The sequence below is a fragment of the Nerophis ophidion genome, linkage group LG08 (genome assembly GCF_033978795.1).
Source record: "Nerophis ophidion isolate RoL-2023_Sa linkage group LG08, RoL_Noph_v1.0, whole genome shotgun sequence".
In the NCBI taxonomy this organism is placed as follows: domain Eukaryota; kingdom Metazoa; phylum Chordata; class Actinopteri; order Syngnathiformes; family Syngnathidae; genus Nerophis; species Nerophis ophidion.
The window spans coordinates 39,469,383-39,483,606 of NC_084618.1; the positions used below are offsets into that span (position 1 = coordinate 39,469,383).

Sequence of the window (14,224 nt, forward strand, 5' to 3'; positions counted from 1 at the left end):
CTCAGTATATCTCGGACCTCATCCAAATTTACACTCCTGTGCACGCTCTGAGTTCCGAGAGCCAGTTCCAGCTCGTGGTGCCCAAGACCAGACTTAAAACCAAGGGAGACAGGGCCTTCTCTGTGGTCGGCCCTAAGTTCTGGAACACTCTGCCCCTCCATGTTCAAACTGCTTCCACAGTGGAGTGTTTTAAGTCTCGTCTTAAGACCCGCTTTTATTCTTTGGCTTTTAACACCACGTGAGTTGTGTGGTCCTCTGTGTTTTGTATACACTTTGATTTCTATTTTACTGTTTTAATTGATTTTACCCTTTAAAATTGTTTTTAATCATATTTATTTTCATATTGTTTTTATATTTATTTATTTTTAGTTTTTATTCAGTCATTGGTGGAGCATAATATTGTTTTTTAATATTGTTTTTAACATGGCCGTGCAGCACTTTGGAAACGTTCTTGTTAGAGATGCGCAGATAAGCAATTATATCATCCGCAACCGCATCACTAAAGTCGTCATCCACCCGCCCTAATATTTTATCAGAACGCCAACCACCCGCCCGTTGTTATATATCCGGTATCAGCGACCTTTACCACTAAAAGAGCTGGTTTGACCCGTGTCACAAATTAAAGAAGGCAATGGGAGCCGCTAACGTTCTCGCAAATATCCGATGGTGCTCATCCAGATTACGAGAAAAAGGGCGTACTGTGAAACTATTGCCTTTGACGCCTTCAACATCATGTGCGAACCGTTTGCCAGTCCAGCAAAATGCTGTATGCAGCTTTTTCAAACACACGTACAAGATTGAAAGGCATACTGGGTGATACAGAGTACACTGATGGTTGTGATATAAAAATGTTTAACACTCTTACTAATATGAATGTGAAGCCACACCAAACAAGAATGACAAACACATTTTGGGAGAACATCCTCACAGTAACACAACATAAATGCAACACAACAAATACCCAGAATCCTTTGCATCCATGATAATTCCTGACTATATTTTACACCCCCGCACCCACAACCCCGCCCAACAAACCGAAGCACGGGGGGTGGGGGGTTTGCTGCTAGCGGGGTGTATAATATAGTCAGGAAGGCTCATGGAGACAAAGGATTCTGGGTATTTGTTGTGTTGCGTTTATGTTGTGTTACTGTGAGGATGTTCTCCCGAAATGTGTTTGTTATTTTTGTTTGGTGTGGCTTCACAGCGTGGCGCATATTAGTAAGAGTGTTACATTTTTTTTTATATCACAACCATTAGTGTACTCTGTATCACCCGGTATGCCTTGCAGTCGTGTGCGTGTGTCTGCAGAAGCTACACACAACATATTGCTGGACTGGCAAGTAGATAGTACATGTTGTAGAAGGCATCTAAGGCAAAGGCTTCATGGCACGCCCCAATACTAATTAACTTGGTGACTGCCGGTGTCACGCCAAATTTCTTCCCACTACAAAAACCTTCCCCCCGGAAGCCCCTCCAATGCCTGAAGGACCCCAATGACAGCGGAACAATACCAAGTTATATGACTCTTAAAAGTTTACAGCTGCAAAATTAGCGAAACAAAAATAGATTGAAAGGTTAGCATGCTGGAATGCTAATATTTTTTCCTCACCGTTATTTTTCACCAATGACAATCAAGCCAATTATAATGCTTTTAAAACAGGCAGCTGTGTGGGCTGCTTTAAGGTCCTTCCACCCTCATTGGGGTCCTTCAAGCATTAACGCCAAATGTCTTCCGGGGGGAAGGTTTTTGTAGGGGGAAGAAATTTGGCGTGACAGCGGCAGACATTCTTGAGAATGTTTACATCTCCTATTGTCTTCTTCGCTTTGTGACACGGGTCCAAAATGGCTCTTTGAACGGTAAAGGTTACCGATCCCAGAACCATGTATATCAAATATTTCCAAATGGTTCAACCGCCACCCCCCGAATCTAATTAAAATCTATTTTATCGTCATGTCACCCGCCCGACCTGCGGTTTATCCACGGATGAGACCGCAAACCGCGCATCTCTAGTTCTTGTTGTTTAAATGTGCTATAGGGACGGCCTGGCGCAGTGGAGAGTGGCCGTGCGCAACCCAAGGGTCCCTGGTTCAATCCCCACCTAGTACCAACTTCGTCACGTCCGTTGTGTCCTGAGCAAGACACTTCACCCTTGCTCTTGGTGGGTGCTGGTTAGCGCCGTGCATGGCAGCTCCCTCCATCAGTGTGTGAATGTGTGTGTGAATGGGTGAATGTGGAAGTAGTGTCAAAGCGCTTTGAGTACCTTGAAGGTAGAAAAGCGCTATACAAGTACAACCCATTTATTTAATTTATTTAATTTATATAAATAAAGTGGATTGGATAGGATTATTCAAGGCCACGGCAAAATATCGTAATATATATCGTATATCGCTATATGGCCTAAAGTTATCGCGATATTAAAAAAAGGCAATATCGCCCAGCCCTAGTAGGAAGGTTAACAAAAGTTGTAAAAGTGTGTGTGTGTGTCACTTTAAGATTTCTCGGGACGTCTCCTTCTTGATATTAATAGAGCCGCAGCTGTGTGTGTGTTGTCTTCCGACTGTGACGTAAGAGCCAAGAGATGTCCTGTCACTGCAAAGCGACAACAGCTCTGTCAACTAAATAACAACAATAGTCACAACAACCCGGGAGCTCCCTCGCTTACCTAACCCTCAGCTCTTTGATGGCCGAGTAAGGGGGATGTTCGGCTGAACGACAGCCTTCAAAACCCGCCTCTCTTCCGGTCGCTGCTTTGTGTAGTGAATGAACAACTCCATTTGTGTTTGCTGCCAAAGAGATAGTCAACTTGTGCGCGACAACAACAAAGAGCTTTAGCCTCCATCTTTAGCGTGCTAGCACGGAGCTAGCTCGTCTGTGATCAACAGGTAGGAAACGCACACGGAAAACGGTTAACCGCCAAATGAGGTTATCGCTCGCTTCTTGCTTGGGTGTTTGAATGAGATGAAAAAAGCAAAAAAAGAGGCACCGGTTTTTGGGGGTGAGGGGGCTTGGTTGGGTGGGATGGGGGGGGGGGGGCACACAATCCTAGCTGTGTTCGCCGCTTTTACGACAACCGGTGGCTGCTTGACGTCTTATGTAACCGCAGCCAGAGCTGCTGGATGAGGGAGGAGGAGGAGGAGTAGGAGGAGGAAGGAAGGAGGGAGGGAGGGGAAAGGAAATGAGGAAGAGTGCAGCTTTGAATTCACATGGCAGCTCACACTCGAGCTCGGGACTTGCACAAAATCGGGGCTCTGCTCGTGGAGGTTGGACCTCAATCCCGGTGGTGCGCAAAGTGAGTTGTGAGCCCGCAAAAGCGAGACGTTGGCGGTGTCGCCTCAAGTAGGTTCCTTCTTGTCTCCCTCCTTCAACTTGTCGCCACTTCTTCGCTGTGCTTTCACAACTTTTTTTTTTGGTTCGTCTTGCGATGCCGCTGCTGGACTGATTTTTTTTTTTTTTAGTTTGATCTAGATATGGCGCAGTTTTGTACCTCCTTTTATTGTTTGCAAGCTTTTAAGAAGGGGGTTGTGCATGCATGCATGCATTCATGCATGCATGCACACCCCCCTTCTTAAACACAGCTTGAAAGAGAAACTTCTCGTCCTGATAATTTGTTGATTACTTGTTTGCAACTTAGCACTGTAGATCAGTGGTTCTCAACCTTTTTTCAGTGAAGTACCCCCTGTGAACATTTGTTTAAATTCAAGTACCCCCTGTGAACATTTGTTTAAATTCAAGTACCCCCTTATCAGAGCAAAGCATTTTTGGTTGAAAAAAAGAGATAACGAAGTAAAATACAGCACTATGTCATCAGTTTCTGATTTATTAAATTGTATAACAGTGTATAATATTGCTGAACTATTTGGAAAAAAAGATAAAAATACCGAAAAACTTCTTGAAAAATAAACATGTGATTCAATTATAAATAAAGATTTCTACACATAGAAGTAATCATCAACTTAAAGTGCCTTCTTTGGGGATTGTAATAGAGATCCATCTGGATTCATGAACTTAATTCTAAAAATTTCTTTAGAAAAAAAGAAATCTTTTACATCAATATTTATACATGTCCACAAAAAAATCTAGCTGTCAACACTGAATATTGTATTGTTGAATTAGTTTTCACAGTTTATTAACTTAAATTCATATTTTGTTGAAGTATTATTCAATACATATATTTATAAAGGATTTTTTTATTTTTTATTTTTTTAATATTTTAAAAAATCTCACGTACCCCTTGGCATACCTTCAAGTACCCCCAGGGGTACGCGTACCCCCATTTGAGAACCACTGCTAGAGATGCTTGCAATCAACATTACCGCAAGCCCCTCACTCACTAATCCCCCCCTTTTCCTCCATCTCTGTGGGTAAGAAAAAGTGTGATGTTCCTTTGAGATAAGGGAGCCAAGGGTAGGCATGACAACTCTGTGGGGAGAGCCGAGTATGTGAGGCCAGTACAATGAGGCACACACTGGCGAGGAAGCTTTTTTTTTTCTACACAATCCACCACAGTTCTTTCACCCCCTTTAAAAAATCAGAACCACACACTTATTCAACAGATAACCTCCAGTTGTGTAAAAAAAGTGAACAGTGGACTGCAGTTTTAGGAACAATCTGATATCTTGACTGCACTTAAATGTAGAATATATGTAGAATATATTTATATTATTCATATATTATATAAATCTATAATATATGCTATGTATTATACTATTTATTATTGTGTATTGTGAGCGAACTGTGGTGCTGAATATCCCCCAGGGATCAATAAAGTACTTTCTATTCTATTCCATTCTATTCTATTCTACCTTCATACGGTATTGTCGCTGTCCAATGACACACATTCAATTTCAATTTTTCTTGGTGCAAAACATAAAGAAAAAGTCATGTCATTGTTATTGCAGAGTGACAGTTGCGTCATGTAAGTTGAAGTATTTTTCAGCAACTTTAATTAAGTTTGTGTCTTGGATTTTAAGTCACATTTAAACTTCTGGTTTCTTTTTGAGTGTGAGTATTCTAATCATGCATGAAGAAAAGTTTTTTTTTTTTGTCGTCGTACCGCGACTGTATGTGTTGAAATTGGTTATAAAATATGTTTGGGCAACTTTTTGGAAAAATAGCTCTAAAAATCATACAGAAGTTTGTTATATTATTTTTAAGTATAATTTGGGATTCGTTTTGATGGCAGTTTTTTTAGTCCAAGGCATGAAGTATGCATCCAATCTGTGGGAATTGGTCATAAATGAACTTTAGGTAACTTTGATTATGGAACAAATATAATTAAAAGAATAGGAACGTTTATTAAGTTGATTTTAAGTGTCTTTTAAACTTCTAGTTTCTTTTTAATAAAAGTTTTTATTTTAGTGGGATCACACATGAAGAAATGTCTTGTACAGCGACAGTATGCATGATATGTGTTTATTAAGCATTGGGAAGTTTGTATATTTGATTTGAAGCATCATTTAAAGTTTGGTTTCATTTTGATGGAAGTTTTTTTAGTACAATGCACGCAGTTGTCTTGTCGTAATGTGACGCAGTATGCTTCATATCTGTTGGAATTGGTCATAATTTAAGTTTAGGTAACTTTGATTATGGAAAAAATATCATTGAAAGTATATGGACATTCATTTAGTTGATTTAAGCCTCTTTTAAATATCTAGTTTCATTTGAATGAGAGTTTTTATTCTAGTCGGATCATGCATGAATAAATGTCTGGATGCACATTGACAGTATGCATCATATGTATTTGTTCTAAAGTAAGTTTAGGCAATTTAAATAAAAGGAAAAGTAACTCTTATACAGCATAGAGAAGTTTGTTAATTTGAATTTAAGCATCATTTAAACTTTGGGTTTCGTTTTAAGATAAGTTTTTTAGTCCAATGCATGCAGTTGTTGTCTTGTCGTACTGTGATGCAGTATGATTCATATCTGTTGGAATTGGTCATAAATTAAGTTTAGGTAACTTGGATTCTGGAAAAAATATCATTAAAATAATAGTGAAGTTTATTAAGTTGATTTTAAGCCTTTTTTAAATATCTTGTTTCCTTTTTAATTAGTTTTTATTTGAGTCTGACCATGCATGAAGAAATGTCTAGTTGTACAGTGACAGTATGCATGATATGTGTTTGTTCTAAAGTAAGTTTAGGCAATTTAAACAAAAGGAAAAGTAACACTTACGAAGCATAGAGAAGTTTATTAATTTGATTTTAAGCATCATTTAAACTTTGGGTTTTGTTTTGATGGAAGTTTTTTAGTCCAATGCATGCAGTTGTTTTGTCGGACTGTGATGTAGTATGCTTCCTATCTGTTGGAATTGGTCATAAATTAAGTTTAGGTAACTTTGATTATGGAAAAATATCATTAAAAGAATAGGGATGTTTATATAGTTGATTTTAAGCCTCTTTTAAATATGTAGTTAGATTTAATGACAGTTTTTATTTTAGTCGGATCATGCATGAATATATAATATGTCTGGATGTACAGTGACAGTATGCATCATATGTGTTTGTTCTGAAGTAAGTTTAGGCAATTTAAATACAAGGAAAAGTAACACTTAAAAAGCAAAGAGAAGTTTGTCAATTTTATTTTAAGCATCATTTAAACTTTGGGTTTCATTTTGATGGAAGTTTTTTAGTCCAATGCATGCAGTTGTTTTGTCGTACTGTGACCCAGTATGCTTCATATCTGTTGGAATTGGTCATAAATTAAGTTTAGGTAACTTTGATTATGGAAAAAAATATCATTAAAAGAATAGGGACGTTTATTAAGTTGATTTTAAGCCTCTTTTAAATATCTAGTTTTCTTATGCGAGGTTTTATTTTAGTCGGATCATGCATGAATAAATGTCTGGATGTACAGTGACAGTATGCATGATATGTGTTAGTTCTAAAGTAAGTGTAGGCAATTTAAATAAAAGGAAAAGTAACACTTATAAAGCTTAGAGAACTTTGTTAATTAGATTTTAAGGATCATTTGAACTTTGGGTTTCATTTTGATGGAAGTTTTTTAGTCCAATGCAGGCAGTTGTTGTCTTGTCGTACTTTGACGCAGTATGCTTCATATCTGTTGGAATTGGTCATAAATTAAGTTTAGGTAACTTGGATTCTGGAAAAAATATTGTTAAAAGACTAGGTACTTTTATTTAGTTGATTTTAAGCCTCTTTTAAATATCTAGTTTCATTTTAATGAGAGTTTTTATTTTAGTCGGAACATACATGAAGAAATGTCTGGTTGTACAGTGACGTTATGCATGATAAGTTTGTTCTAAAGTAAATTTAGGCAATTTAAACAAAAGGAAACAAAACACTTAAAAAGCATAGAGGAGTTTGTTAATTGGGTTTTAAGCATCAGTTAAACTTTTTGCTTGCTGAAGAAAACTGACATTATGCATCATATTTGTTGAAATTGGTTATAAAGTAAGTTTCAGCAACTTTAATCATGGAAAAATAGCACTAAAAAGCACAGAGCAGTTTGTAAATTAGATTTTCAGTGTCATTTAACATTTGTTTCTTCTTAAAAGTAGCTTTTTGTCAATGAACGAAGAGAGTCATTCTTTTCAACGGACATTGATATTATGCGTGTGTTCATGTATGTTTCAGCACCTTTTATCCAAGAAAAGTATCACTATAGAAAAGTTAATTTGTTGAATTTTAAATATTTTCAAAACTTTTTGTTAACTTTTTTTAGTATGATTTTGCATGAAGAAAAGTTTTTTCTTGTCATACTTGTTGAAATTGGTTATAAAGTAAGTTAAAATATGAAAAATAGCAATTAAAAGCATAGACATGTTTTTCAATTGGATTTTTAGTTTAATTTTAATGTGTCCTTTTAAAAGGAGTTGTTTTTCAATGCATGAAGAGAAGTCACTTTTTAATTGACAGCGATTATGTGCGTTTAAGTTAAGTATTTTGGTTTCAGCTACTTGAATCATAGAAAAAGTAGTGTAAAAAAGTTTGTGTCTTGAATTTTCAACTTCATTTAAACTTTTTTTTTTTTTTACTTTCTCACAGACAGTGTTTTTGTCCGGTCCATTTAAAAAAAGTTAAGGTTGTTTTCATTGGACAACCTCAATATCATCATATGTGTCAACATTAGTTACAAAGTAAGTTTTAACAACTTTAATTATGGCCTTAAAATATCCCTAAACAACATAGAGAAGTTTGTGTCTTAGATATGTCAGTCTCATTTGAAGTGATTGTTTCTATTAAAGGGGATATTTGGAAGAAAATTAATTTCATTTCATTGGTCAGCGATTAGTAAGCGTTAATGCAAGTTCAAAATTTTTTTACACACATATATATATATATATATATATATATATATATATGTGTGTGTGTGTGTTAATGTATATGTACTGTATGTATGTATAATATATGTATATAATATGTGTATATCGATTAGTATTTAAAAGTGTAGAGAAGTTTGTTTCTTGAATTATAAATTAACTTGTCAGTCCCACAACATTTTGATAAGCATAGTAAAGTGTTATAAAGTACAAAAAACATTTTTATTTGTGGGTATATAGCACTAATACACACATTTATTTAATGAAATATAAATAAGACATTCATTTAAACATTTTGTTTCCTTTTGAAATACTTTTACTTTGTTCAAAATGAATCTGTAAAATGGAATATTCATTTTAGTTTTTGTTTTTCAATATTAAAATTGTGTATATTTCAGATTTTTCTTGAATAACAAAATAAATTACATTTAATACTTTCGTTTTTGCCTTAGCTCCTCAGGGCTCTGTCCGAGAACAACTGCTCTTTAAAAAAATTCCCCTTTTTTAGCTTAACCATTTAACATTTTTGGTTTGTGTCGCAGTGAAATCCATATTGAAAAACATGCATCTCGCCGTGTAATGTCAAATTAGTGTCTCACGGCCTTGTTATTAACCACTATTAAACCTATAAACCGTTGACGAACCCTTAAATAGAACTTTTAAAAAGCTTTCCCGTATACTATGTGTGTGTGTGTGTGTGTGTGTGTGAGAGAGATAGAGAACACAGCACTTGTGTGTGTGTGTGTGCGCACACGATGGAGACAACCACGGATTACTCATATGGCTGCAAGATGTGAAGCCTCTGCGGTGCAACTGGGCCGAAGAGAAAGTTTTTTTGGTGTTGTGGGAGAAAAAGAAGGGAAACTTGGACTCGAAGCAAAAAGGCAAGCGCAAACACTGGAATGTATCTTGCCGTAGTTTTATTGATCCTTTTGATGTGTCTGTACGACATGGTGGAACAACCGTAGTGACTTTGCCGCGCATTTGTCTTTGGTCTCGTCCCGTACCAGTCCTAAATTGTGGCTTTTATTATTATCCTGCAAAAACCTAATGATGATACATTTTCCTCGTCGAGCTCTTTAGGATAGCCAGTGTTTGTTTCCACCTTGAATGTTTAGCATAGCCTTTACATCGAACACTCCTGTCAGTGTATCCGGAAGAGCATCCTCGTGTCACCTAATCCAGGTTCATTATTTTTTTGGACTAATTGCCCGTTAACTGACATGCATGTCAACTAAAGGCCTTCTAAAATGCACTTCACTATAGTAATTAACATAAACTGTTGGCTCAGTTCTCCTAGCCTGTTGTGTTTGCGTATTCCTCTTGTGAGACACCAAACTTTTATTAAAGCTTTTTCTAAAAGCTTTCTGATGACATACACTTGCTCAAGTTAGAGCAAAAGGGATGCACAGTTTTCTTTCGTTTCAATCAAGAATAAAACAAATTAGACGATTTGGTCACAGTTTTTCAGGGCTGTGTACTAAAGCCACTGCTTTTTAGAACTAGGGTAGTGCAAAGTGGTATGGACAAAAGAATAAAAATAATATATATATGTATTTATATATATTGACTTATATATATTTATGCATATTTACTAGGGGTATCGGAAAAAATCGATTCGAATGCGAATCGCAATTCTCACGTTGTGCAATTCAGAATCGATTCTCATTTTTGAAAAAATTGATTTTTTTAAAATTTATTTAATTTTTTTAATCAATCCAACAAAACATTACACAGCAAAACCAACACAATGCAATCCAATTCCAAAACCAAACCTGACCCGGCAACACTCAGAACTGCAATAAACAAAACAATTGAGAGAAGACACAAACACGACACAGAACAAACCAAAACTAGTGAATCAAAAATGAATATTATCAACAACAGTGTCAATTTTAGTAATCATTTCAGCGTAGCAGTGATTAAAAATCCCTCATTGACATTATCATTAGACATTTAAAAAAAGAAAAAAAAATAGTGTCACAGTGGCTTTACACTTGCATCACATCTCATAAGCTTGACAACACACTGTGTCCAATGTTTTCACAAAGATAAAATAAGTCATATTTTTGGTTCGTTTAATAGTTAAAACAAATTTACATTATTGCAATCAGTTGATAAAACATTGTCCTTTACAAAAATCTACTACTCTGCTAGCATGTCAGCAGACTGTGGTAGATCCTGCTGAAATCCTATGTATTGAATGAATACAGAATGGTTTTGAATCGGAAAAATATCGTTTTTGAATCGAGAATTGCGTTGAATCGAAAAAATCGATTTATAATGGAATCGCGACCCCAAGAATCGATATTGAATCGAATCGTGGGACACCCAACGATTTGCAGCCCTGATATTTACATATATAATATTTTTATTTTTCTTTCTTTATTTATTTTTATTATACATTACTATTATTTTTTTGTACTAAAGCCACTGCTTTTTAAAACTACGGTAGTGCTGCGTGATGTGGACAAAACAAACAAACAAACAAAAATAAATAAATATATATGTATACATACATATTATTATAATTTTTTTAAATTATATGTTATTATTGTTATTTTTTAAAAACTATATATACACATTTCAAATGTAAAAGTTGCTTATCTTTTCTCCTTTTATTTACAAGCACATTTCATACATAAAAAGTCAGCAACTGACAGGCTCGCTTGGTGTGTTTTTTTTCTTCTCATCACTTTCAGTTTTGAAGTAACATTACTACTTGGTTGCATTTTAATACTTTCTCTGTACTGTTTTTCATGCCATGTCTTCAAGTGGCTATAGTAGTTTTGCATGTTTTGCAGATTACTGTTGCTCAGCTGGTGTATTGACTTTTTCCAATCCAAACAAAAACTAAATAAAACAGTTCTTCTCTCCTTTTTGGCACCAATTCCTTTTCGGGTTTTGTTGGTTTAGCTTCCATTATGCTCGTGTCTGCTAGTAGCAGACTTCTACGTTGTTGACATCCATTTTCCTGCATGCGCTTGCTATAAAGTTATATCAAGTGATGGAAAAATGCTACCGAAAAGCAGCAGTTAGATTAACTGCAGCCCAGATGTTGAAATTAAGATGTTAACAAAGACTTATATTGTACGATAAGTATTTTATTATTGTACTATGTATACTGTATTTTCCGGACTACTGTACAGAGCGCACCGGTATATGAGTTGCACCCACTAAATTTTAGAAAGAAAAATATTTTCCATATATGAGCCACGCCAGACTTTGAACCGCAGGTATGTACAGTGTGAAATGAGTTATTTACGCAGAAAGATTTTGTAAATGTTTATTTACCGACATTGTTTCCAAATGGTGCTTGTAACACAGCAGTAAAATGACTGATCAAACAAAACAGAAGCCTCCGTCATGGACCCACTAGCTACGGATGCTAACTCTTCAATCAGCTTAAAAGACTTGGTTGATTTGTGAAACTGAAAATATACAAAAATAATCCCATTGTAAGTTATTAATACTAACGCATACACTCATAAACGGGCTAGCATATTAGCTAATGCTAACAATGCTCGTACGTACAAGTATGCATGAAAACACTCTTACAGACATCACACACTGGACGGTTTAGTAAGTATAAACAGTTTGTAGTTATATAGTAAAACGTTGCTCGGAGTGATGAATAAAGAATCCATACGAATAGGAATGTTTTGGACGGCTAGAAGAGAGAATGACACTTTTACTTCAGGTTGAAAGCACTAATTGGATGGACACTGCAGCACTTGGAGTGAGCAAACTCGTCTAAAAGATGGCACTAGAACACAAACAATAACACACCTTTTCAGTGTCTTTGCTTGCATAAAAAAACTAAATTATTTGCAATATGGACTTCAGCAAAATAAATAAATAGCTGCACCATTTTATAAGCCACAGGATGTAAAGTGTGGGAAAAAAGTAGCATCTTAGAGTCTACAGTACTACATTGAAGTCTTGAGCCAAATGTATGGTTGTAACATTCTGCAATGGCTAATTGATCGTCCTTATTTACAAAAACAAGCAAAGCACTGCATTAAAAAGAACAGAATAAAGGAAAGAACACAATTCGAACAAACCAGTTTATTTTAATAAAAATAGAATAAAGATTATGACTCTGAATGGATGGTTAGTTGCTGGGTTTTACTTCCTGGGCCGCATAGTAGTTGCAGCGCTAGGAGTCAATCTTGCTTCTTGTGGAGAGTACAAACTTAATGCTTTGAATTCCACTATCCTTTTGTGGTCGAGTGGAGCCTTGTTTCGGTTTATTTTAGGCCGTTAACATGCTCCTGTTGCTAGCTCATACTAGGATGCGATTGTTTCAATGTATTTTACAACCTGGACACATAGTTTTGGTGTTGCAGGGCTGAGATTGTTGCTTGTATTGCTTGTAGTAGTGAAAGGAGTGCATATTTTAATGCTTTAAAGACCACAACCACCGTCTTTTTGTGGCCAGTGCAGTCTTGTTTTGGTTTATTCTTGCTTTTTAACGTCCGTTTTTTAAAGATAACAAGCACATGTTCTTAGTTTACGGAGAATGTATTTGTTTTTTAAAAAGCTTTCTCTGGGTGGTTCATCCCAAATCGGGGACAGTTTCTCCAGCTTTGATCGTAGAAAGTAAATAATCCTTCTGCCAGGAAACAGAGAATGTAGATTGGTTTTAGTGATGGCGTGCGTCCTTTTCCTTCCTCAGTTGAGAAAGCTACTTGTCAAAAGTTAAGTCATAGCTTTTTTTATAACCGCATAATAGAGATATTCATACAAAGGCTCCATTCCTTCTTTGGCATTGAATTTGCGTTACAGGACGTTGGTAATATCCTCCACCTTTTTTCCCACATTAAGCCATCAGACAGACAGTGAAAATTAACTGCGGAAAATTTGACCAGGAGGCGTAAGTGGCCCGAATGTGATTTTAAATTGTAAGTTTCTTTGAGTTGGAAGGCGTAAAAGCTGAAGGAGGAAAAGTACTGGACCATTTTTCCCAAGTACTGCCTTATTATTTCAGGAAGAGTGTTTCTTTCTTCGTCTCGTAGCAGCTTGTCGGATAGGACCTTTACTGTTTAGGGGTTTATATTACATTCTAGATTTTCAGCCGTCTAGTGGAAGCCATCTTTTCTTTTAATGTGCTTTGTTCTTGAATATTTAAATATAACATGCAGCTAAGATAGGCTCCAGCACCTCTAGCAACCATAGATAGATAGATAGATGGATAGTACTTTATTGATTCCTTCAGGAGAGTTCCTTCAGGAAAATTAAAATTCCAGCAGCAGTGTACAGAGTTGAGATCAATTTAAAAAAAAAAGTAAATAATGGGGGTTTAAAAGGAAACTAAATAGAGAAATATTACAAAAAGAATAAAAACAATGGGAATAACAATATAACTGTAAAATAAGAATATAACAAGACAAAGTAGGCAGTAGTGACCATGTTATGAAAACGTATTGCACTGTTAATGTTTTGCATCCCCTGTCATCCTAATACCCCCCGTCCCCTGTCCCAGAGAGGAGTTGTACTGTCTAATGGCGTGTGGGACAAAGGAGTTTTTGAGTCTATTAGTACTGCACTTGGGATGAAGCAGTCTAGCACTGAACAGGCTCCTCTGGCTACTGATAACGCTTTGCAGAGGGTGACTGGCATCATCCAGGATGCTCACTAGTTTGTCCACAGTCCTCTTCTCTGCCACCGTCACCAGTGAGTCCAGTTTCATTCCGATTGTAGAACCGGCCCGCCTGATCAGTTTCTCAAGTCTGGAGCTGTCCTTCTTAGATGTACTGCCCCCCCAGCACACTACCATGTAGAACAGAACACTGGCAACCACAGACTGGTAGTACATCCACAGGAGTTTTCTACAAATGTTGAAGGAGTGCAGTCTCCTGAGGAAGTACAGCCTGCTCTGTCCTTTCTTGTACTGGTGGTCCGTGTTAACAGTCCAGTCCAGCTTATTGTCCACCCAAACCCCG

General features: G+C 36.3%; 1 protein-coding gene across 4 annotated transcripts in view; it reads left to right on the forward strand.

Annotated features, from left to right (window-relative positions):
* The first annotated feature begins 2,542 nt into the window (after window positions 1-2,542).
* Window positions 2,543-14,224, forward strand: part of trps1 (trichorhinophalangeal syndrome I) — a 278,372-nt gene continuing 266,690 nt past the window's right edge. For 2 of the 4 annotated variants that reach the window (XM_061908574.1, XM_061908577.1), the window contains exon 1: window positions 3,178-3,337. The gene's annotated coding sequence lies outside the window, so the exon portion shown is untranslated. Of the gene's footprint in view, window positions 2,884-3,177; window positions 3,338-14,224 lie in introns of those variants that run through there. The other 2 variants (XM_061908575.1, XM_061908576.1) reach the window with 2 other exon arrangements.